The sequence below is a fragment of the Falco rusticolus genome, chromosome 6, assembly GCF_015220075.1.
Source record: "Falco rusticolus isolate bFalRus1 chromosome 6, bFalRus1.pri, whole genome shotgun sequence".
Classification (NCBI taxonomy): Eukaryota; Metazoa; Chordata; class Aves; order Falconiformes; family Falconidae; genus Falco; species Falco rusticolus.
In genome coordinates this window covers 64538571-64562413 of record NC_051192.1, presented here as the reverse complement: position 1 = coordinate 64562413, position 23843 = coordinate 64538571, and positions in this window count along the sequence as shown.

The following is a 23843-nucleotide window of genomic DNA, read 5'->3' as shown; positions in this document are numbered from 1 at the left end:
TCAGGAGGACCTTGGCATATTCCAGGCTTCCACACCAAAGCCTCTTTGAGACCACTGGGAACTGCGACTTGGGCTGAGGATATTATCTGTGCATGCAAAACAGTGACCAAAAAATTATGATAAAATGTGATGTATGTGATAATAAGATACAATTATAGTGAAGTGATGTTAAAACCCAGTTATAAATGCTATCCTTCAAGAGTGAAACGAACAGTTCAGTCACAATTCATCAGCTTTTCCTAGATGTCTTAAACTGGGTGTTTTGACAAAATATCAGTAATACAGTTATTCTCAGTGACTACCAGAGACCCTGACAGAATTTTTTTTTTTTTTTTTTTTTGGCCATCTGGTTTGTCCATTGGAAAAAATTAAGAGATAATTTTATCTCTATTACTTTGACAGACCACTAATTTGTTTTTTATATGATTAATATTGGCTCAGCACCAGTGAAGCTTTATTCTTCTGCCTTAAGACACTGAAAACCAGTTAAGAATCAGGGCTTACAGATATTATACTGGGATTTTCTGTCATTGGTTACAAGCACAGAAGGGAATAAAAATAGTTATACATACAGATTTCAAAGCATAGAGAAATCCAAACCAGAAGAATCCCTGGATGTCCTCCCCTGCCCTTTAAATCATAATTCAGAGCATCTGAGCAAAAAATATGTTTTTATAAAAACTCTTATGAGTAGGGAGGAGCAAACTGCGGGCATTCTCACCACATAAGTTTAATTATAAAAAGGTACTCTAAAGAAAAGGCTAGTTGTCCAAGATTTTCTAGGTTGTGAATGGGAAAGACTCCTCTGAAGAGCAAATCCAAATAATTAAGGTAAGTTTCTGCCCAGAAGCACCTCAATAGTGGCTTCTCTCTCCCCTTTGAGTATGAAGGAAAGCAAAGGATTTTCACCTTGTTCAACTTAATGTGTACCCCTCTGTTTCTCTCTTTTGCCTTTATAGGAAGCTGACATAAAATAGCTTTTAAAATGTTAGTTTTCAAGAATCTGCTGCTATAAGTACTCCACAAGACTTCCACAAGTTTCACAAGTAAATGACTTGCAAATTGCCAGCTTTTTTTGGTGCTCTACAGGCAGATCTCCTACTAGCTTTCTTATGGGAAGACCCTGTGGGTATAGAAATCCTGATGGTTTTTTTGGTTTGGTGTTGGTTTTGGTTTTTTTTTTTTTTGGTTTTTGGGGTTGTGGGTTTTGTGGTTTTGTTTTTTGTTTTTGTTTTTGTTTTTGTTTTTTTGGGGGGGGGGTGTTTCGTAAGGCTCTGAACCCAAGTAATTTTGTAGCAAAGTCAGATTCTTAGGTTGCTGACTTAAACTGACAGCTGAAGTTTTGGTTACACAGGAAAAAGCATCAATATTAAAACTTGAGAGAAATATGTTTTTTTTCCATTTATTCTGTTACTGCTATCTCATTTTCCTTTGGGAATGTTAAATTTATTTTTTTTTAAAAAACATGTGAACAATGAAGAAAATTATAATTAGTTACAAAATGCTAAACCAACTGTCAGGAGGAGCAAGAAACTATGAGCAAAGGTAGTTCAGGAATGAACATTCAAAGTAGCTGTCCAGGCTTCAAATCCACAAAAATCCCATCACACTAGGCTGGCTACCAAGGAAGGGACCTGTATACAATGGTAAATGGAGGGACTGGGGCCCGTATCCTGCCAAACACTCAGTGGGGTTATGAGTCACAGCTCGTCTGAAAGAAAGAACAAAATGGGTTCTAGCCTTCCGACACAACCGAACTGTTATCTGGAGCTAAAAACTCCCAGTTGACAAGGAATATAGATTTGGTTTGCATACAAATTTATTAATCTTGTTAATTTCAGAGTGCTAATTACTAATACTGATTCCCTTAATTATACAGATTGTTAAGGAGTCAGATTATAAAAGAAAGGAAGATTTTTCCTGGCCATCTAGCACATGCAATGATGCCACATTATTGTGCTCTTCAAAAAAGACCTATACTTTTGCTACTACAGATAGCTACTGCTTACTTCCATGAGCTGTTTTATAGATATATAGTAATATTTGTTGGCAGTAGGTGCCTGTGTATCAATAGAACAAAGATGAGAAAGATACTGCTAGCTCGTTGCAGTAAATATAAATTCTGAGTAAAAAGAAATTCAAATGAGAATGCAATTAAATTACGTATAATATGAAATGACATGAATGAACATATTCTTCTAATTATGTTCAGGCTCACATAGATGGAAGGATAACAGCAGGGATGATCATGAATGAAGAAAACTGATTTCACACTAGACTGGGGAAAAATTCTGAGAAGGAATCCAAGAAGGAATCTTGGACACATCCTTATAAATGAGAATTTTCACTAAGGACAAGAGTTTTACCTGTATTACTAAAAAACAGTAGTTCTTCACTGAACAGATCACCTGATTTTGCCCTAGGTAGTTTAAACTGCTGTTATAAAATGATGTCTCCGTACTCTCACAGATCTGCTCTTCCTCTACATTCATTCTCAGTATAAATTGTTTAATTAATTGCTAGAAAGATGGCATTTTAATTAACACTTGAAATTCTTGGGGCTGGGTTTTCCAGGCAAATTTTAATATTCTTTGTGATAAGCTTTATCATTTGCAGCTAACAGAAGAAATTTCTGGTTTTGTGGTAGAATCCAAGTTCTCTTCTGCCCCTGTCCTTTTTATGTTCTTTAGGGCAGGGAGCATCTTTTCCTGGGAGTAGGCCAAGTTCACAGCACATCAGGAGCCTGTGTCTAAAAATGTGCCTTTCTGCTTCAGATTTTTGTTTTGTGACCCCTTTGACAGAGAAAGTTCAAGAGGCTTGTGCTGCCCGAAGCACCACAGCTATATTGTATATTGAAAGTTTTTTGCTTACAGCCACCTCAGCTACAAGTACAGGCATGGTTTGGGGTAGCAAGATGGACATACTTCAAGGCAATTATATGCAGTAACAACTGAATGCATCAATAGTAAAAAGCTTGCTGTCATCAGGGGTGGGGGGTGGGGGTGGGGCGGGGGTGGGTGGGGTGGAAGGGAAGACAAAAATCGCCAAATATGAAAAACAAAGAAAAGATCTAGAAACAATGGGAGGAAGTAATGCTTGTACTGGCTTTCACAGATATCAGTGAACACTGTCTAAACCCCTAAAAATCTGTTTCTGTTACTTTTGTATTTCTAGCAGTTTCCCATTTCTAAAAAGCTCTTATTAGGAAGACATCTTTTATGTAGCTACACCATATGGATTTCCACAGAGTTAGAAGCTCCTGAGCTTAAGGTTACTGACTTAAAGGCAATGGCACCAGTTCATGAAATGGAGATATGAATTAGCTGCAGACAGATATTGATGAGTACATGCCTGTAGAAAACCCAGAAATTATTTTCTCAGTGCATTCTTCTTAGATAGCAAAAATCTGTTTTCATCCTTTAACGCTGTACTCGCTTAAGTACATGCACACTGGTGAATTTGCATTATCATGAGATATTCTCTGGCTATCTTGGGAGCTGGAAGTACTGCTGAGTGAACCCTTTCAAATTCCTCAACAGCTTACTCAAGCTGTTTGAGAATGAAAACAAGTGTGCTTTCTGTATTGCAAAAATACTGTCACGATGCCCTACATTCAACCTTACTTTGGCATTTCCTGATTTTCAGAGCCAAAATCTGTTGGTACAGTTCAACTGGTTTCCATGTGATAGTGTCAGCAGAAAATATGGTTCTTACTGCTTCGCATTGCAACTTCTACCTTGTTTAAAAATACTCTGTTACATTTAATTTCTTAGATATTTTAAAGGTGAGAAAGGGAGGAAAACTCATCAAGGCTGCATGGGTGAAATAGTTTGTGACTTCTACCCACAACTTGAATTCTCCTCGGTTTTCAGAGGAGTTTACCATGGCAGTGTTTCACTTGCTTCTGTATGCTGGGCCAGCTTTGCCAGACCATGACTTTAAACACTCATTTAATTGGGTTTATCTCCCATGCTACAACTTACTCTCAAAACTCTTTATCCATCAGTATACCCTCAAAACTCTTTGTTCTTTGGTTTTTTAATTTCTTGGAGTTTAGTTTTCTATATAAATTAACCCTTCATTCAGTGTGGCATAGCTCCATTTAGCCAGCCCCAGATGTTCAGACAGTAACGGCTGGAGGCTGCTCCACTGCACTCCCCTTTCCCTTCTCCTGCTTTCAGAACTGAGGTCTGAGAAAGTCGGTATTACCAGAAATGTACTAATTATTAACTAATTCTTATATTTTTTTTTTTTTAATTGCGTTGATTGTATCCCAGCCTCCTTCTGTGTGGCCAAAAATGGATGGCCATACATAGATCTTAACTTTAATGTCCTTTTATTTTTGATGGGGCAGTATTAGTATTTTTGAGGGTTCATGTCATCATGAAGAAAAAAATAATCAAAGTTACAATCTCCACTTCAACTTTTTTGAGGTTTCTTTTAGTCCACAAAATGTCAAATTCCCCCTACCCACCCACCCCCAGATAAAAACTGATTTGAAGAAGTACTGAAAGTCTCTCAATTCTTACTGCTTTCTTGAGGCAACATGTTTTCTGAGTTGAAGTGTTCTATTAGATCAGAAGATTTCTCCAAGCCTTTTGATTAAAATGACATTCATCACTTAGGGCATTATAGCATATGCTGAGGTGAAGAGCAGGTAAGCTGATTGCTGTAACTACATGGTCCACAAAATAAAAATTGGACAATTTGCTGTAATTTAGAAAGATGAATTGATGCACAAAATTATATATTTTGTTTGAAGGCCAGATTGCATGTCTCTAATCAGGATTTAAAATCTGAATGAGAAGAAATTGTAATGTAATTATTTTCCCATAAGGGAACAAAGAGGTTGTAAAAGCACCTAATATATCTCTTTGAAGATTTTGAGGAACTCTGAGTGGAGCTGCAGAGTAGCAGGGAAAGCTACAGCTACCGTTTATCTCAGTCTTGTTAAAATAAAACTGTTTTACAATTCACTGAATGCCTTTTTCTTGCAAAAATAAAAGAAGCGAAACGTTTCCATATGCAAATATTTTTGGTTCAATTTACCAATTTATCTTACCCAATTTCTTTGGGTTTCAATGAAGTTGCACCATAGATAAACATTGTTCTTGTTCTTCTCAGTTTCTACACACATCCTTTTATTGGCCTGAATTTCAAGCTTTTAATTAAAACAAATTATTACTGCTCTTACGAGATTTTAGTTGGAGCTTAATGGGCCTCTGTACTTCTCAAACACGAAAGCCGTAACGCTGAACACTGTATGCCACTTTCATTTATCTTTCTGTGTGTAACCTTTCTTGAGCCACTGTATTAGCTTTATGTGACGATGACAGGCGAAGCCTCACAAACAAATGCGTGCAAGCCTAGGTGCCTTGGACAGAGCGTATATGAAAAGAGAGATGAATGTGTATTATGGGGAGCTTTCTGCTTTAACTGCCCAGGACTCTGGCAATGCTCTGGACTGATTCACAGAGTAGAGAAAGCAGCTTTTATTTCTAGCTCTGACTGTCATGGTGATATTGGGCAGCTCAGTTCTCTGTTTTCCTTTCTCTTCTGACTTAGGACTTTCCCTATTTATTTAGAACATGATTGCCTGTCTTTATTATTTCTTTTCTTGCTATATGCAAAACGTTTGTTCATTGAACTGGTGGAAGACCAAGAGCACATAAAAACATTGCAGTCTGAGTCAGTTGAGCAACAGCTCATTCAGACAGGTGAGATCTGTGAGCAGTCCTCGACCACATTATGTGTTGGGTTAGCCTGCAGCACACTGAGGCCTGAGCTCAACTGGGACTGTTACAGCTATTCCAGTAAAATATAATCATAAATAACAAAATACAAAAACAATTATGAAAAAGCTTCCTTGGAGGATGTCATCAAGATACCCTGCCTTTTTTTATTTTATTTCTTTCTTCTTCCTACACTGTGATAAACTGTTGAGCACTGGGAAGTGCCAGCTGGCGTGGTTTTTGTGTTCAGAGTGGTCCTTGGCAGCAGGAGTTGGGGGTTTTTTGGTTTTTTTGGGTTTTTTTTTCCCTTTGCTCTTTGATTACAATCAGTCCTCACAGCAGGACTGCTCCCTGATCTCAGGAATCCTGGGGGAAATACCATAGACCTGAATAGTCTTTGTGACCTTTTTTTTGTTTGTTTCTTTGTTCTTGAACTCATGCTTACAGGTATATATGTAAATTCCTTTTACCTGTATGCATGGTGAGATCACATCACCAAGTTCATACTTGGCTTATACATGGTGTCTTCCATCACTAATCTTCTGCCTTGTAAAATCGGATTACAAGCTCCTGATAGTCCTTGCCACAGTTGTTTTTAGTAAGATTAAGTGTTGTGTCTGTAATAATTTACCTGGCAACGAAGTCTAACTAGTCCAAAAGTTCATTACTGTTTCTATTCCTTTAAAAGGCAGAATGCCAGCTTTAGAGAAGAGCAGGACTCTCAGAGAGGAACACTCTATACAACTCTCCCCTTGCCCTCTTTTTTAGCACCCTTACAGAGCCAGAGGGAATGACTTCTCCATGGCCCGACCCTGTGAAACCAACATGGAATATGCATGTCTAATCCTTAAAGAGAAATCCATGGACCTATATCATTGGCCTGCAGATATGATCAACTGAGGCAAAATTCTCTCTATTCAAACTGCTTTAGGGACAATAGGCACCTTTGTATTTGCAGGAGTAGATCCCAGAGGAATTTAATACTTGCATTGATTATCTGCAGTTTTCCCTATTCAAAAGAGAAAATGTATATATCTGCAGCCCTGACAAAGGGAATGCCAAAGTATCTCTTTCTGTGAGAAAACAGAGAGACCTTGAAAAGTTAATTTTGAGAGGAAACATTACCTTCTGACCACTTTCACAAAGTAAGTCCTATTTAATCATCCTACAAACATTTGAGAGGGAAAAAAATGTCTTTAAGGTTATTGTGACATTTTCCACATCACTTTATAAATAGATGATGGCACTAGTTCAAAAACAGTATCTCTGACTTTAAGCAAATCAGCTCTGACTGACTTCATCAGCTTAAGCTGGGGATGTGCTAAAAGCCTTGCAGAAAGGATATTATCATTAGAAAGAAAAACATTTAGGAAAAATCTTGCATGGGGAAAATGGGGAGACAGAAGGATGGGAAGGAAAGATGCATTATTTCTTTATAGTTCTCAGTTCCTTCTGAGATTCTTTTTTTAAGGAGAGATAAAAATGTTTATGTGGAAGTTTTGGACACATACATCCTTTCCCAGTAAGTTATTCTGTGAGGAACTGCAGACATACAGAGCCTTGTCCATACTTTTTTGTTTCATACTTCTTCATAAGACGTTAATATTCAGAAAGACATGGTTATATGTACAGGGAAAGGGAAAAGAGCTGGAAATGTACAGCTGAGCTAATATCCATATTGCCAGTGGTATGACTGCAGCTCATGGAGATGGGCTTAAGCTGAATATAGAATACAGAGTGCCTGAGTTCCTCCAGTGGTGCCGTGACACAGTGCTGAGCTCAGGAGGTAGATGTCCACCATGCACACGTCATGGCTGCCCCGGTACACATGCCAACTGCTTTAAGCTGGCACAAGTTAATTGCCACGAGTTCTGCTGTGCTCCTAGCTTCAGAAAAATTTCTCTTAGTGACATAATGAATACTATATTAGAAGGAAAGGAAAAGGAATGTGGAGTTAGATTCCCTTTCAATTGCCTGGCACAATCCACTGCAAAAATTTCAGCTGAAAGTTCATAAAAACCTAAGAAAATATCCACTGGATGAAGTTAGTCAACCAGACTCTACATATAGCTGCCTTTGTTTCCCACCAGAAGATGAGGGAATGTGGTAGGTGTACAATATGATAGAGTAGGTGCCATAGAAACAAAACAGCAAAATCTAGGACAACCCCTAAATCACTATAGTAATTAATGGTGTTAACAATGGGCAGAACAGAGAACCACAAGAATTAGAGAGATTTGCCTCATTGCCTGGCAGTCTCCACATCCTTCAGCAGCAAGTAGATCTTGAGAGAGAATGAAGGTCATAATGTATTAAAAATATAACTCTTGGAAGTTACAAGCTGAACCAAAAGATAATGCATGAGCAATTGTTTTCAGATCCAGCCATTTATATTGTTAGTGACAGATCAACATGTATATTGCAAAAAAAAAAGACTGAAAGAAAAATGAGATCATTCTTTTTCCACTGAGAATCTAAAGATCAAATTTTGTTATATGTAACAAACTTATACTGATTATAAATAGCCTACTTACAGTGTGACAGTAAGTGAATATCAGAATCACATCACTTCCTAAAGGAGGAAACTACAGCAAATCATAAATACTGAAATATCAAAAGAGGCTGAGTGACATATAGGACCTGACCCACCCTCCTCCCAGGTAAGTGGGCTTAACCCCCCATATTATTAACTGGTGGCAAGGAGGATTTACTATCTCCAGTCTGCAAAGCACCCACTGCCAAAAGAATTGCTGGAGGACTAATGAAAAAGACAAAACCAAGCCAGATCAGAAACTGAGTGCCTGTACTGCCTTGTCCCCTACCCTCCCAGCTCCACAGCTGTCACCGTGAAGGCTATTAAACTGTCAAACACCACCTCTTCACCCCTCATTATATCTGTGCTAGAATTGGTCACAAAACTCCCCAAAGGTGTTCTTTTTTTCAAAGTAAACAGGTTTTTTGTGTTTTCATATTATGAAATACTTAAGCCTAACACTCCACAGTATATCCATTTTAGAAGTTGCCATACTTCAGAGTTTCTGTTTAAGTTTTTGTAAAACAAACTAAAATTGACCATAACCTCTATTTTCCTTAATTACACCCTTTTGATTGTATCATAAAACTGGAGGGCCCTTACACATTTGTCTTTTTCTCAGTCTTCCAGAAATTGTCATATACTACACAAAATTATTTCACCGCTCAAAACAGTGAAAGCTGAGGAGCAAGAGGTGCTTTTTCTCCCACCAGGTGCCAGGAGACCTGTACAAAGTGTCACCTCCAGCATGAATACCATTTAATCAAGGCAGACTTTTAACTTAGGTGTAGAATGAGGATGAAATCATAATGGAGAATCATCTGAGAAAGACCATCTATGGAAATTGTATCAGAAGGAAGATTTCTTTATGAACGTTTGGGGAATATGGGATTGAGACTGACACTAGCATGCTGAGAAAGAGAAATAGCTTGGAATCAGTGAAAAAGACACTCAAAACTCATAAAAGGTTATCTGAACAACACAGAAACTCAGGAAACAGTTTTAGTGCTGCTTTTGGCTCTCCCCACCCCGACTGAGCAAATCTAAATATATCTTGAGCTATTTAAGTCCACCCTGTGTGTGCCTGTGTGCGCACACCACGCTTGTCATGAAGGAACAACAAAGAAACAGAAACAAAGGTCAGCATCTCTGGTGTAAATTAGACATTAGAAAGCCTACCATATTGCTTCTTTCTTTGGCAACAAGTGTGCCAAGTATGTGGTTCTAATGTATGTGGCTCTAATGGCTCCAGATCCTCCTAGTCAGTACCGAAACTGCCACAGCCCAGCAAAACCGAAGGCACCAAAGGTGATTCAGTTTGAGTTTAAAGTGGAAGCTGGTCAAGACTTGCAATAGTAACCATTGCAGAGCTTTTTCTTTAGCCATTTCTTCTGTTGTGGTAAATATTGAAATATTGGAAAAATACACTACATTTTGACAAAAAATCTGGAACTGTCATATTACTATTTCATTGTAAATTTTTTTAAGTAGCTTTGTCTACTTGGTCTTTGTAAGTTGTTTTTTTCTATCTTCCATTAGATATCAACTGTAACATTTTTCTATCTTACTATTGGAACAATGGAGTCTCTGTCACAACTGCTTTTCAGGTGTGTTTGAAAAGCAGTATCTCTGGGTTTTGTTTTGTTTGTTTTTTTGTTTGTTTAAATTAACAATAAAAAACACAGTATATTTGTATATTCTTGTGGTTGGGATGGAAACAATTCTTGGCTTTCTGGATCCTGAAGTAAACCTGAATGTAATCATGAATAAAAAAGCTGTCTGGACATTAAAAGGTGGCTAGAGAAGTGAGGGCAGTGGAATAGTGTTGTATTTATGATAAAGAACTTTCCCCATAAAAGGGAAAAGGAACTAACAAACAATAATCCATTAAAGTTAGCATTTAAATATTAAATTAATAAATGGAAGGTATTCTAGCTAATAAATTATTATTTTTTTTCTCTCTGTTGACCCAAAAGTGTATCCTTTCGAGCACAGGTTGGGAGAACTTGCCTGTAATAAGTGCAACAAGAGGCTATAGAGTGAGTTACTACAAACAGAGCTTTTATCATATGTGTGGAGGATGAATCTATGATTATCATTTGGATCTAATATTATTACTGGCAGCAAGCCTTTTAATGGATACTTACCATATGTATGAGAACTGCAAGCGCACAGAAAACCCAAATGATGCCTGTAAACACAATTAAGTCAGCAAAGGTTTAACTTAAAGAAAATGTCTTTCTTTCCTGTTTCATTAGCCTTCCCTAAATTTCATTTGATAAATTCTATTTTTAAAATCTGTGTTAAAATGTGTATTCTCAGTGCAGGGACTGAAAATTATGCAGATCTTTGGTTCTGATATTCTGCAGTAAAAATAAAAAAAAAATTATCTCTGTCCTACATTGCAATTTATCTAGTCCTCAAGCCTGGTTTTTTTTATGTAAACTGGAACAATATCAACCAGTGAGTAATTAAAATCTCCAAGAACATGAGTGTCCCAACAAAGAAAAAAATTTGAGTCAGTCTCAATTAGATTCTAAAGCAGAGGTTAAAGTGACATTTCTGGTAACTCGGAGCTTGCATATCACTCTTTCTAATTTAGCTATTATTGTAGCAGTTGTTCAAATTCTTTGAAAACTAGTGACTTGTACCTGACCCATTTTTTATATGCTAATTGTGTAACTGTGAGAGATGATCAGTCAGGTGTGAATCTTTCTGCTTTACAGTTGCTCAGACTGAGATCACAACTGTACCTTGCAGGCGCTTACCTCCCTCCACTGACTGCCAAGCGAGACGGGGGTGACCAGTGCAAATTTGGACATCTCTGCTGCTGATGCTGAAGTGAATGGCATCCCACATTGTGCTACACAAAGGGTGCAGGCAAAAGGCATTATTAAAATCTTCCAGACTTCTACTGTCAGTTGCATCTAATTCTTATTCTTTTGAAGTGAAGGTGCAGTGAGTGTTTACGGTGTTTGGGAATAGCAATGTGCAAAATGAATTTTAGAGCACATTTTGGGGCTCCATGTGCATTACAAAGCAGGCTGCATTTACTGGGAATCCCATTCAATGATGAAACATTATTGTGTTTATGTACTCCTCTGAATAAAATTATATTCTTCAAGATAAATTAAAATTGTTTCTAGCTCTTCTGTAAGAGGAGAATATGATAAGGCAGTGTTTCCCATTTTATTCCTGCACTGATCATGGGGCTGGAAAGTCCTAAAGGGAAAATAATATTGCATCTTGGGATAAAACTTACTGGATCTGTTGAGTACAACCATCTTTCCGTAAACACAGAAGAATCTGTTGAGCGGTGTCCAGAAGATGAAATAATAGCAGGTTCACACAGAAGAGGGGTATGCCAAACAAGCAACTGATCTTTCAACTAGAGGGACCACATGCTTGTCCAGGAATCACTTTGAGGATAAAAGTATTTGAAAAAAGAAAAAAAAGAACACTATGTAGGAGATTACTTTGAAGAAGCTTGCTGTTTCTGATGCTCGGAGGAAGGAAAACATCTGAAAGGAAAATGTTCATAAGAGCAGGAGACATTAGTGAAGGCAATACTGATAAATCTCATCAGCTCTGGAGACCTCAGTCATTTTATATGTGAGTTTAAGTTAGGGTGGTTTTTTTGGGTTGGTTGGTTGGGCTTTTTTATTTGTTTTTTTTGGGTTTTTTTTGTTGTTGGTTTTGTTTTTGTTTTGTTTTGTTTTGTTTTTTGGTGAGGAGTGTGCATCTTGCTGTGACTAGGATCAGTTTGGCAAGAGAAGGGCCAGATCTTCATCATATTTCAGCTTTGGGTGAGAAAAATCACCAGACTTTGAGCATGTGCAACATTTGCTCACCTCACTGAGTAAGAATTGGCAGCAAGGACTCAATGGGGAGAGGCACCCTCCACTTTCATCAACCAATATTTCTTGGTCCCAGACTGTTTGAGAGCACAGGTCTGGTTCCTCCTTTTCCTGGGAAGTTCCTTCCAGCATCCAACTGGAGAGGGGTGAGCAGGTACAGCCACCACCGGGGTCTGCAGCTGCAGAGGAGGGCTGCTTTCTGAGACAAAAGGACAAACAGAGATGGAAGAAAGAACCAGTCCTTCATTGTGCCAGTAAGGAAAAGGACAGGACAGGATTAATTTTGGATTAAAATCACCTAGGCTTTAATTTGGATGGAGAGGGAGATGAAGAGCAGAACAAAGTGAAGTACTCGCTAAAATAAAAACAATGTTAAAAAAAAATCCCTTAAAATCCAAACAGAAAAACTATTCTGTCCAGACTCAAAGGCCATGATTTAAGAATCATTGGTCTTTATTTCTACATACCACAAGACATTTATTTAATTAGAGAAACATGTTTTCATTGCATTCTGAGTCAATTAAATGGAAAAAACCATGGTTTTTATAAATTTTGCGGGTTTTGTAAAACCTCAACTCTCTCTGGTTTCTCTGATCCTTAACCTTACTAATTATGTGCTTTGTTTTCATTACGAATACCATTTAAACATCACAAACTCCTTTTACTCCTTCATTTCCAATGTCATGCAGCATATGTGTGCAAATGCCTCACTGTTAGTTCTTCAAAGCATCCCCTGCTCCAGCTTTGGTCACATTGAACCAGTAACTTTCTCTTGCACTCATCAGATAAAAGAAGAACCATTGGATCAGGAAGAAAACCATAGCAGGCTGACTGTCCGTAAGGGGACATAGGGACCCCTTCCCATTATTTTCCTGCTTGATGTGGGGATAACCAAAGCCTCAGTCTGCTGCAGTACCTTTGCTGTCTTTTCAAGCAGAAACACAGCCAGCCCTCCTGAGCTTTGCAGGAAGTGAAGGAGCTAACTACATGGCCAATTTGCATGCACCCATGTAGCATGCAGTCTTTCAAGCTTCGAGGATAATTTATTGAAACAAATGCCTGCCATTTTCTATATCATAAATATAATATTTAATCTGCACTAGTTGCTCAAGACAAATTTTATTGTGTACTTTCATTATACAAGCTTTTAATAGGCTGTGGCGGAGAGTTGTACGCAGTACTTAATGCATGCTCTGATGTGTGTAAAATCTAAGATCAGGGAACACAGTGTATATTTATAGCAGTGTCTGGGAGATAATATGTAATGAATATATTATACCACATCCACACCGAAGGCAGAGTTAAGGATGCGCATGAATCCTGGAATGTGGCATTTCCTAACTTCCGTGTACTTAACCGTACAACCTTAACATTCCCTGAACATCCTCCAATGGAATATCTATCAGCCCACATAATCAGCTTGCAAGTTACTCCCACAGAGAAAGATATTTCAGATTGTCCTCTTCCAAGAGACATTAATTAATGCATTTTCATTTTGAAATGCACTACTTTCCAGCCAAAACGTCCTGCTGAAGATTAAAAAGCTTTAAATCTTCATGGAGTAATGCTCCCCAGGAAGGTTAGAAAAATACTATCTGCAACCCTTTTCCTAGGGGCTTCTCTGTTTTGCCCTTGTACTAAAGTTGTTATGCACAGCTTGAATTCTGGGAAGACATGATATTGTGGAAATACAAGTAATTATACTATTCTCTCTCATTTTTGCCAACTATTATTTTCATTTTTCCTCTTCTTTTCACTTTTTTTTCCCAGCTGTTTTTATCTGCTGCAAAGATCACTTGCAGGTTATTACTTACAGAGAAAATGCCAGCTGAAAATTGGTGATAGATTGGTGAGATGTAAATGATTGCATATTAGGGGGCCCAAATTACAAAATAGCTATTCGGGTAACCTATTTACTCTCAGTTCTTGCGTGCTGGGCGATTCTCAAGTATTTTAAAGGTTTTGTGCAGATTCCCTCTATGAAATTACACCTATAGTGCACTGTTCTTTATTAAAAGCGATAGAATGTATAGACATGAAAAAATGTAGAGTCCCTGGTAAAGCTCACAAGCAATTTTGAGTGGCACTGCAGATCTTGTAATAAAAGCTTACAACTGAGAAATTACAATTGGATGTTAGTTCCTGAGTCAAATACAGCCCTGGAATAACCAAAGACAGATCCATTAGTTTCTAACACCTAGCCCACAAAGCAGACCAAGAAGGCTGGTATGTACATTCATATAGTTATATTTTATGTTATGAATGGGTCGGGTTTTATAGATTTATTTATGATTATGTAGTTCTTTGAAACAGAAAAATCAGTTACCAGTGCAGTTTAGATTTCAGCTAAGCAATAAAAATCATAAAAGAACATTGTGTTGCCTTTTAATTGTTCTTTATCTAATAAAGGGAGTGCATTGCTGAAACCCTCTGTTTTCAGAAAAAATGGCACTGGGGAGGATATAGTAAATGAAATTATGAACTAGCTTTATTTTTATGCTCAGTATTTATAGGTAAAAATGGCTTCAGCAAAAGAAGTTCAGCTGAGAAATTTTAATGTACACAAGTCTGTGGGCCAAAATGGGATCCAGGGACTTACACACCAGATGAATTTGGCCACCTGTGTTCATAAAGCTTCCAAACCCTAACAAATACAAGTATGTAGTAAACTAAAGATTGAATATTGCAAGTTGTAGTGGCCTTAAAAGCAGCTCTTGACACTTGATGTAGCAGGCTGCCTGTATTAACTGTCCATGCTGCTTTGTCTGTGCAAAGGTATCCATGATGCTCAGCTGGGCAGAGAGGAATGTCATGGAATGGGGACATGCAGCTCAGCCAGGGTATGTCAAACAAACATCATCTGCTGTCACAGACGATATGATGTCAGGCTTCTAGCATGAGGTCATCAAAGCTTACCATTAGCAGCCTGGCTGTGCTCAGGATACTGTTTCAAATGAGTTAAGCTATTTGACAGCACTTGTGAGACCATTGAATGAAATGGGGCTGGCGCAGACCAGGATTGAAGAGGCAGGAACCGGGCAGTTAAGGTTTCTACCCTTTTTTGTCAGAAAACCTATCATAATGTCCGGTATGATTATTTATCCTGAAGGACATTTTTTTTCTCTTGCTTAAAGTGTTGGGTGTTATTGGTGGGGAGTACCCATTGATAAGACATCTCCTATAATTGCCCAGAGAAATTCCTCAGGGGAAAAACTATCCTCAGATGTTCTGAGCGTCATGTTTGCATTTTCCTCTAAAGATGAATGTGTGTGATTGTTTTAAAAGGATTAAATTGATATCCTTTGATGTATCTTTACCAGGTTTTATGAATGCTTTGACCAAACAGTGTGGGTGATAAATTCATTACGGGTGATAAACTCATTATAGTGATAAACCTGGTATGGGTGATAAACTCATTACAGAAGAGGCCTGGTATGGTGAGGCTGACACAAGGTTTTCTATCACTGTCAGCAAAATTGCAAACTATAAAACTTCCTCTCTCACATAAATGATGGCCTTGGCACACTTCCCTCTTCCATCTCCCCCTTTCAAAGAGTGAGCTTAGGCATAGCACAGTTTCAGCTATTATCTTCAGTCCCACAACTCACAAATCCCTACCTGTTCTTGTTAACCAGTCCAGGTTCTCAGCTGGTTTCTCACATTTCCTTGCTCTCACCTAAATTCCAGAGGCAGACCAGGGATTCCTGTCATCCCTCCCTGCCCCAGCCCTGCCCTTCTCACAAATATCCCCACTGCCCCTCCTTACATGCTCTGTCTGGGGGAGAACTTTCCTTCCTCTGAGCTTCCTTATGGAAGCACTGTTTGGTCCCACAACCATGCCCACCTTGTTCAGGGCAACATCTTACTTCTGCTACAGTATTAATCTTTGCCCAGAAAAGAACCACGTACCCTCTTGAGATCCTTTACTCAAGATGCATTTGTCCTCTATCCTGGCAAGAAATTGCCCCTTGTAATGACCTGGTTGAATGTTAAAATGAATTTATGGCAACACAGCTTTTGCTATAGAGTCTTCAAAAATTTCTCACCTCCTAGTCATAAAGATCATTGCCTCCATCTCTCCAAGCACCTGTAAGATGACATGAGAAGGACACATACTGCAAGGAAGGTCATGTGAAGGGGTAAAAGTCATGACATAAATCTGCATCTGGAAAATGTATTACTTAAAAACACTTGGAAAACAAAGCCTTTGTAGATGGGACACCTCTACAGACTGGACAGTTAAGTGGCCTCCTTGACTAATGAGTTAAGCATTTGTAGCTGGTGTCCTCAGCTGAATTCAAGTCTCATGTTCATTTCTATTCTTGATGTCTTTGCTTGTCTGAGGCCTAGATGCTTCCCTGGTTCCTAGCTCTTGGACTTCAGACCAGATATTTACTAGGGTGTACAAGCAATTCTTGAAATTCTTGAATCTTGAAAAAACCTACAGTCAACTGAAATCCAAATCTTTTAGCAGCTGTAGACCGCTGTGTGTCTCTAACAGAGATAACAGAAGATACTTAGACTAGTAAATGAACCATTATATTTGATAGCAAACATACACCGTGTGGGAACTATCACTTGGTAACATGACAGCAGTATATTCAAACAGGATTAAGGAAGTAAGACCGTGATGATTTTGTTTTAGCGCCAAGGTGATTTTTCTGAGGAATAGTTAAGTGATAGCTGAACGGGTCACTGCCACACAAGAACTTTCTCCTGGTTCAGTGTGTTGAGCTGTTTTCTGTTAAATTAGTGAATTGAATCAACTCAGTAAAAGGTCTTACAGATAACAGAAATAGCACAAAGGAGGGGTGGCAGCCCACCTTTCAGCATGACTGCAGGACATGGAGGGCTGCAGGCACTGGGTCATGGGGAGCAGGCAGCCCCTTTCAACAGCTCTCAGTACTGTTGAATCAGGCACCAAGGCACAGTGTGGAAATTTAGGTAGAGAAAACTAAAGAGAAAAATGCTTCAGTCAACCAGGCCTCGCTACAGGGCATTATTTGGTCTCAGGATGTTTCACGTCTAAACATTTTCATCTGAATTATTAATTTTATGGTGATATTGCAACAACATTCACAATGAGGATGCTGCTATACAATATATTGTACAAATTCAGGGTGACAATCTCTGTTGTAGACAGCCTCAGCCCAAAGCCGTCAGTATGCAAATCCATGTATATGGGAGTGCAGCATCCATATATCTTTATATGCATCACTCCAAGCTTAGAGTTGAATTCTTACAATAAATTTGAATTTCAAAAAGGAGAAGAAAATAGCACTTGTAATGGTATGGCCAGCTGGTGACTGTTTCATAACAAGGCCTTTTTTCCCTCTCTTTTAAATATAATTTGCTGGAACTTTACTTAGAGATGCAACAAATTAGCAGCTATTCATTTTATAATGAAGAAGGCCTCATGTAAATCTAAGCTGTGAATAGGCAATCAGAATTTATTTGGACATAAAGGGTTATTTACCAGGCTAATATTTCAATATTGAACTCCGTACTGCTATCAGTACCATCATAGACCATTTTATACAGTTATTTTAAGTTCTTATGTCATTACATTGCCCCTGTTTGATTCTACACAGTACCTGTAGCTATTACTAACCCCTACATGAAATACTACTAGAAAAAGACAAAACGGTTCTTCTTTGGATAATATATAAATTTAACTCTTCTCCCCTCAGGTCTGAAAAAGCATTAAAATGGAAGCTTTAATTCTCCTGGAACAAAGTCTGTTCTGGGGATTCAACAATATGATTACATGCAGGCTTTACATAAGTTCAAACAATGACAATTAAGAACACCATATAATCCAGCATCGGTTCATTTAAAGTAACTACAAAATAAACATGACGACATCAGTTCAAACTCCTTAAACCGTATGCCTGCTAACACCCAAATAATTTTGTACTCCAGTTCCATCAGTTAATCTTTAGGTGTGTCACCAATAGCTCATTGCAATGATGTTTTCCAGTATGCCCAGAAAATGTTTCCCATTTGGCAGGGTACTGGTGATTCTGGTTGGTAAAACAAAGGGCTGAGGCTGATGGATTGAGGGTTTTTGTTATTGCTGTGCCTTTTCTTTGCCCCTGAGCTTCTTTCTCTGTGCAAGTAGCCCTATTGTCTTGAAGAAAGGGTGGCCAATTAGATGGGCCATGGCTGAGGTTTTTGCAGTGGTTTTGGTTGCAATGTGTGTGACTGCAGAGCACATGGGCAGCAGGGACAGCAGGTCTGCCATCCTGCAAGCACCTTGGCTGTGCACACCCAGTCTGCTGGGAAAGCAGGTATCCAGAATTCTGGAGAATGATGTAAAGCCTTCAAAATCTGGAAGGGAGCAGGGAGCTTTTAATTACAATCTCTTCCTCATGTCATAAAGATGTGATGGGGGAGTGGAGGGGGATGGGGATGCATGGGAATTTAGATGCATGGGAGCCCAAGAGCCTTTACAGTGCCTGCGTGCATTCTTTCCTCTCTGACGGTCATCTGTGCCTAATAAATCAGTGACACTGTCTGCAAAGGTATGTAACTGCCTAGTTTTTGATAAGTAACATTTGAAATCCAAATTCTCAGTTTGGATTAGGTGCCTAAAAGGGACCTATGCCTATGACCAATGTAGGCATCTAAAAATTAGCTAGCAAAGTGTGAACTAATCACACAAAGCTTGTTTAAATCATTGTAGAAAAACTGATATTCCCCAAGGTTAGGAAACATGTGTCCATCTAAATCTGACAAATCTCTGGAAGAAAACTTTTCTCTCCAGTGCCTACAAATAAAGTCTTTTGCTACTATCTCATGGGGGGATGAAGAAGATATGTCCCTTTTCCCCTCTGGGGGTTCTGTGTAACAGGTTCCTCCCCACCCTCTGAAAGGCCCAGCACACTTCAGTTGAAGACACAGCGCTCTGGATCATTAGCCTGGCTGGCAATAGCATGGCGCCAGTAACAGAGCTCCAATGACTGGTGGATTTTTCCTTCACGAGTATTTCTGTCAGTCTGAACAGCTCTGCATTTGCCTCCTTCTGTTTATCTCCTAGCTGTGGTTGTAGTTTAGCATGTGGTTCTCCATACTGGTCTTCCATGGCAAAATGATTATTATAATGGTGCTGGAGTCACCAGGGAGAACCTACGTGGGTATCTGGTCATTGTCTTAGCAAGCTATATACATTGCGTGGGCATGTAACACGTCCACGTAAGCAGCAGTCTTACTTCTTACTTGCTTTAATTACTATATAAATTAACTGTGAACACAAAGCAATATCTTCAAGCAACCAATGTACCAGATCTGAGAAAATATTCAGAAAGTATGAAGAAAGTGAAAACATGTTGAATGTGTGCTTAAGTGTTTTGCCACTTTTGCTGAGACTGATTTTTCACAGCTATGGGTATATATCACTCTCATTCATCACCCTGCCCTCGCCTGGGGACTCAGGGTCCTCCAGAATAAGAATAAGAACCCTAAATCCCTGTCAGCCAGCCGAAGCCATGCACCGTGCCACAAATCTCCTACATCCCCAAAGGTGGCCTCAATTTTAATAAATCTTTAGCAATGTATCTTCTGTATCTCAAACACATAAAGGTCAGACAGTGCTATTCTGACTGACCCTGACCCGTAGCTGTTCCCTCTGTGACTGCAGCAGGGCTGCTTGGGGAGTCATATACAGCAGCTGTAGCCCGGAAAGGCACAGCCTGATGGTTCCAGACCAGGCAGTCCTGCTGGTGCCAGGCAGCGGTGGTCGCCTCTTCAGCCACATCTGATTTCCAGTGCCCAGGGGAGAGGAGACAACTTGCCTGCAGGGTCTGGTGCAGCCCTGGCAGCATGCTGCTAGCAGAGGCTGCCTGCAGGTTTGATAGAGCTGCCTCTCTTTTAGCCAGAGCTTCTTTACGCCATTGTTTCCAGGCTCCCCCTCAGTGATTTTCTTGTTTGGTTTTAACATTTTAATTTTGCCAAAATGTTAAGGCAGCGCTTCACCTGATGACCGGGTGTAACAGCACCACTGTGAATGAGGAAAATAAAAAAGGTGCTTAGCTCAGCTGAACTCCCTCTCTTGCTGCCGTAAAATTAATTGTTATCATTATCTAGCTGCTTTCTGGAGACCATCAACTTACCTGCTACACAAACTGTAATGGCAGTAACAGCAGCTGGACCTGACACACAGCCTTGCCCTTGGTGTATTAAATCATTCTGATGTAATGTCTAACAAACCACATGACTCACCTATTAAACCTTTTCAGGGGCATGTGCTCTGGCAGTCGGAGAGTGCTTGTAATGAGGCCAAACTCACAGAGGATAAAAGGAACATATTATGAAAACAAGCTATTGAAGGCGTGCATGCTAATTTGAGCAAGTGCATTTGGACATGTAAGAGCTTTGCTCTTTCTGTGTAAAATGTTTCCAATTTCTTATTTTCCATTGCAAAGCTGATTGAGTCAGCAGCAGCTTGCCACTTGCATTCCAGGTGGCGTGATATGTCTCCTTGTGCACTAACTCATATAGGTCATTAATATGCTAAATAAGTTGTAGCCAATTGGCTCCCATGGTGACAGCTCCAAAAGCTTCATGAATAATCAATGGAGCACCTGGAGGCATGAAATTTTCATACAAAGAGTTTCTAGAGTTTTGCATTAAGCTCTGAGCAGGGACAGACAAGTGATAGACATGACTGGCACTTTGAGGAGTTTCAAAAATAAGAAGTGTTATTTTAAAAGAAAATAGAAATCGTATTAAAATAAGAACGAATCTGAAACTCCATCTCCTGGAGCATTTCTGAGAAAGGTGTCTGAATTGATTCCCTTGCCATCTTTAGGACAGAAGCATGTTTCAGAGTCGGTGAGGGGCGAGTGGGAATACTTCAGCTACTCTATATTGTCTGCAGTAAACATCACAGAACGGTAAGGATTCACTGATAAAATTAAATGGTTCCATCTTTAGAAAATTAATAAATGGTTACTGTTTTACCTACTTTCTCTGCAAAAATTGATAACCCTATAGATTTTAGGAGTAAAAATCACGTGACCTGAATGACACTGGCAAGCATTATAAGCAAGATGTCAGCTCACCCTCTTAAAAGCAGGTGTCTTTCTGATATTGTTCCCTTTTTAAGTACGAATGTATTATCTCATAGGCCCTTTCAGACAACTTCATTACTGAAACAAGCAGACCACAGGCAGGAGACGCTTCACTATTTGATAGAGCAGACCAGGAAGTTAGTTAAGCTTCCCCTAGAGACTGCGCAGATGACAGGTGTGGTCCTGCCTCATGCTTTCCCCAAATAAGCCTGTGCCTCACATGTTCCCAGCGCTGGGGCAGAAGAAACTGGAGATGTGCTGGCGAGTCAGTATGTCTATAATGATAGTTGTAAGAAGTAAGGCAGCTCCAGTATTTCCTCTTCCACATGGGGCTGTTGGGTACCAGAGGTTCTCTTGCAAAAGCCTCGTGCTGGAGGAGCTGTGGGACCCTGCCTCTTCAGAGCTTTGCCCTACTCTCCAGTTCTTTGTTGTGAGCATTGACTTCTCATGTAGATGCACTGGGAGGAGCAAAGTGCCAGTACTTCATCTCTGCTCGACATAATTTTCACACAACTGCTGAGAAGACAGCAATGGCCCCAGCCGCTGCTTCTGGCATTACTACAGGCAGTTTTCCAATCCTTTCCTACAGAGCCTACAAATTAAATGTTCTTCAGTCTCAGCTATGTTTAGGATGTTTCAGATGGGATCCTTGGGAAAATATTGGTGCTCTTTGACATCCATTCTGATATAATGTCAGTCTGGGTCATCAGTAAAAGGGTTGGAGAGTTCAGGCTGCACAAACACCATGAACATCATCATGAAGACCTCATGTACCAAGAGATTTGCTGGTGAGGAGAATGTACAGATGTTGGAGCTAATCAAAACTGGCACAGCTAGTGTTGGCTGCATAACAGAAATCTCCTTTTTTCTGCCTTGAACATTTCTATAAGCAGGAAAAAGAGTATATATTACCAACATGGTTCCACATAAGCAGAAGGCAGCCCTTACTTTGGGATTACTAGAGTCTATCCTCACCAGAACATCACAAAACTTGCTAAAATCTTTCTTTGCTGTTTGTTTTATTTGTTTTAGCTGTGACATACTGTGAGGGTATAATACTAGAGAGGCAACCTATAGGGTTACTAGAAGGTAACATGTAACTGGAAGGTGACATGTAAAAACATGTAATGAGTTTCAACAGTTGTTTCCACCCACCACCCACTGCCTGCTCAGGCCCCCCCCCCCCGTAAGGTTTAACTGAATGGTCTACAGAGCTCTTGTGCATTTCTGTGCCCACACAGCAGCACTCTGCAACAATTGTGCTGTCTGACATGGGAATGCAGTGACCGGCAAGGGTTGACCTAAGTCAAGCATTAAAAAGGGATGCACAAAAGAAAGTGCAAGGTCCTTTACAAGGTATTAGCAGGTTTTTAATATTTTCTAAAGTAACAGAACTACATATTCTCATTTTTCACTATTAACTTGATAATGAATAACTTACATTATTCTTGCTTTGTACACTGTTGTTCTCTCAAATATGTTGCATTATATGCTCTGGCATACCAAAAAAATATCCCCCCTAAAAAGTGGACACACACTCACATGCACACATACCACTCTACCATACAATTTTCTTTTGAGATCAACATCAGTTAAAAACATTGAAAGTTTCTTGGCAAGTATCTTGGCTTAGACACAAATACCCTGAAGTCTTCTAGCACTTTCATTCACAAAGGAACAAAGCAAGGGGTTTTCCCTTCAGGAGAAACTTAAAACATCCACCATCAGTAATGGCATTGGCCTCTGAGGGAAATGTATCTCTTGTTGGAGGGGAAGTAATTGCTATCAAAGAGCCATAAAGGAAGGAATACTCTTTATAGACTACAATAATTAAAAAAAAATACTTTGACTTCCTTACTCTTGGATGGATGCTCTCTACCAAGACATGTTAGAAAGGTGGCCCTCAACAGCTCGGCTCCATAGGCTGTGAGAGTCCACTCAAGTCCTCCAGAGACAGTGATTACCAAGGCAGAGCCCTCCTGCCAGCTGCTAGACTCTGTTCTGAAGACAGTGAAAGAGTCTGGTGAAAAGTACTAATTTAAATGGTGTCCACACTATCTTATTGCAAAATTTCTCCACACAGCATTGTATGGTACTGTAGATGTACCTTGTGCCTACATCTTAGGTGAAGAGAGCTTGAGGCAGGTGTGGACTGGGCAGGATCACATCACCTTCCACCTGCCTTCACAAAAGGTGTGATTAATATTATGCATCCTCAATGATGAGGTCTCATGAGAGCTAAGGAATATGGCTGATAAGTCACAGGGTCTCTACAACTGTTTTGACTTTGGCCACGATGGAGTTAATTCTCTTCATAGTAGCTTGTATGGCGCGATGTTTTGCATTTGTGACAAAAACAGTGTTGATAACAGAGGGATGCTTTAGATATTGCTGAGCAGTGCTTGCACAGCATCAAGGACTTTTCTGTTTTTCAGGTTGCCCCAGCAGTGAGTAGGCTGGGGGGCACAAGGAGCTGGGAGGTGACACAGCCAGGACAGCTGACCCCAACTGACCCAAGGGATATCCCATACCATATGACATCACACTCAGCATATAAAGTTGGGGGAAGATGCAGGAAGTGAGGGGGACATTCGGAATTACGGCATTTATCTTCCTAAGTCACGGTTATGTGTAACGCAGCCATGCTCTC